The sequence below is a fragment of the Notothenia coriiceps genome, unplaced genomic scaffold (genome assembly GCF_000735185.1).
Source record: "Notothenia coriiceps isolate Sejong01 unplaced genomic scaffold, NC01 NC01_scaffold00037246, whole genome shotgun sequence".
Taxonomy (NCBI): domain Eukaryota; kingdom Metazoa; phylum Chordata; class Actinopteri; order Perciformes; family Nototheniidae; genus Notothenia; species Notothenia coriiceps.
This window is the reverse complement of record NW_011369947.1, coordinates 2,046,281-2,048,850: the sequence shown is the minus strand read 5'-3', so window position 1 is coordinate 2,048,850 and position 2,570 is coordinate 2,046,281. Positions and strand designations below refer to the sequence as shown.

At 39.0% G+C, this 2,570-nt stretch overlaps 1 long non-coding RNA gene across 1 annotated transcript in view; it reads right to left on the bottom strand.

Moving 5' to 3' along the window:
- Window positions 1-384: 384 nt before the first annotated feature.
- Window positions 385-2,570, bottom strand: part of LOC104965562 (uncharacterized) — a 19,994-nt gene continuing 17,808 nt past the window's right edge. The window contains exon 4 of the long non-coding RNA XR_800543.1: window positions 385-534. This is a non-coding gene — a long non-coding RNA (uncharacterized lncRNA). The remainder of the gene's footprint in view (window positions 535-2,570) is intronic.

Here is a 2,570-nt window from a genome sequence, read left to right as displayed (position 1 = left end):
AATATTGTTATTCTTTTAGAGTTACGGAAATCGATGATATTCAATATTTATTTTCTCTGCTTTGTTAAGATACACTATCAAGAAAACTACTTTGCACGGAGCTTAACTACTGAAAAATTCACAATTAAGTAAATTAACACTAAATGTAGGTAAACCCCCATCAAGGTTAGAAGTATATGAATATCACAAGAGAGCGATGCAATGTTATCATAAGTTGTTCAATATACACCAAATACAATTCAAGTAAATCAGAGTGAGAAAAGCAGCAGTGTACTAGTTTTTTTTTTAAATCCAGTTTGGGTCACTTTTCATACCGTTGCTTAAGACCACAGCTTCATTCTGACAAGACCCGAGGAAAACAAATCTGATAAACCATCTCATCCAAGAATAAAAGCCAGAGACGCACCTGTCTGTGGAGCTGTCGTCAGTGAGTGTGTGTTGTGGTGAGTCAGAGGAGGCAGGACCGTCCTCTCCGTCCTGAGGCAGCTCTTCACATTCAGCTTCACACTTCTCATCGTCCAACAGCTCTGTGATCTGAAGACAGAAATACAGAAGACACACAAAGGTTAGATGGACTGTCTAGAACAGGAATAAGCAAAAACATATCAGGTTAGAAATCAGAAACTATCTTTTGTAATGTTGTGGTTGCTGCCTGCTTACTTTTTGAGCAGACATTTGAAATAGAATTGCCTTAATAAGACAGTAAATTGGCGATAGGTGGGTTAACTTGAACAGATTCATGAAGCAGGCAGTGTTAAGAACATCATATTCAAAAAGAGCTTCAGTGGCATCTTCTCCAGCCTGCTGACAGTGTTGGACAGATGGTCTGCTGTCTGTCTACTTAATGAAATACTCTCTTAATGCCTGCCTTATTGTTCCAGGTCTGTTAGCAGATTTATAAACCAGGTTGTGTCTTATCACTCTGCCTCCGCCAACTTAGTCAAGTGCTTCTGGAGAGCTGCCATGTTTGAGAGGCCACAGGGAGTCGCCATGTCACAATATAAATAATGCAAACACAAAATAGGCCCAAAACAATGCAATATCTATAAATTGTTACCGCTTGACATCAAATGAAACTGTACAAGATATTGCATTTGTTTTTATGACTAATTTAACGTGATTGACATACAGTTGGTTACAAGCGTCTTGAATTCTGTATCTGAAGTGTTTGTTAATAGCGTTGAAGTATTTTTGTTGACATTCCAATATCCATATATTGAGTAGGATAATGCAACGTTAGATGTCACTTTAACTCACTTAATATGGAGAACAATTACAATGTTATTTTTTTTTGTAACCTCGTTAAAATCAAGAGGTCAATGCAATAAATAAAGGAAGTGAAGATGACTGAAGAACTGAAGAGAGATCCAAAGGATGTAATGAATGGGATGGTTAACGAGTGATGCAGGAGGGGAAGAAGGGGGAGGAGATGTTAGCGAGGGAGGGGGGGGGGCGGAGGTACACATGTAAGTAGACAGAAATAACTCATGGTGACAGCTGACACCATGTGAAGACACAAACCTAAATCCTTGAGCAGTAGTTAACTTATAATAATGCAAATCATTTCTTAACGTTTTGTTGAGTGGTATGTTTTTCGAAAATAAATGATACATTTCTTGATGCTATAAGCACAAGCCATTGTCACAAAAGCTTTTTCATTTGCTATTGTAAGCAGCAATGTCACTGTAAAAATGAACTGGGAGAAACCCCGGAGGCAGTATGGGTTAAAAGGTCATGAAACATATACGTCATTGTGAGGATTTCTTCTTCTCCACAACTCTGATTTCTCTTTCCTTCTCTCTCCTCTCAGCAGCATCTACATCTGCTGCTGTCACTGTGCCGTTGCTACGGAAACACCTCTATTCCAAGAGCTATGATTGGCTGACAGGGAATTCTTGCATCGTCACATGCACAGCTTACAGAGGATGACTCACAAGACTCCTCCAAGTGTGTGTGTGTGTGTGTGTGTGTGTGTGTGTGTGTGTGTGTGTGTGTGATGTTGTTAATCATGGTTGACTGATGTAGTTACTTGTACCCGTGGTGACCGCTATCGTTTTTTACAACGACACAACCATTCGTTCTCAGCCCACCGACCTATTTACTAGTAAGGTGGTCGAAAAGCATCGTAAATTAGTAAGTCAAATTTCCAGTCTTACAATACAACAAAAACCAAGCTTTTGTCTTGTAATCTTCAACGGGAAAAGGGTGCGGCAAAATTTTTCAAACGAGAACCAGACACCTATGATAAGAAACCCTGTGGACACACAAACTAAACAGATATTCTCAACTGAGGGACTTGGCGGGACTGATCTCGCCTATTGGTTTTATGTCTTTTTCCCGTCTCCGACACTTCTAGGTCTGTGGGTGTGGTCGAAGATCAACAAGATTCACTAGTAATTCTCCCGTAAATAAGGTATGCTCAGAATATTAAACTACTGAAAATTAGTAAAAATTCTACGTCATCAACGTAAAAAAAATGTTAGAGATACAACAACACGAGTATTCTTTATACTTTATTTTGTACTCGTAATTCAACAAGAACAGATTCTCATCCATAACGATCAAGTTGT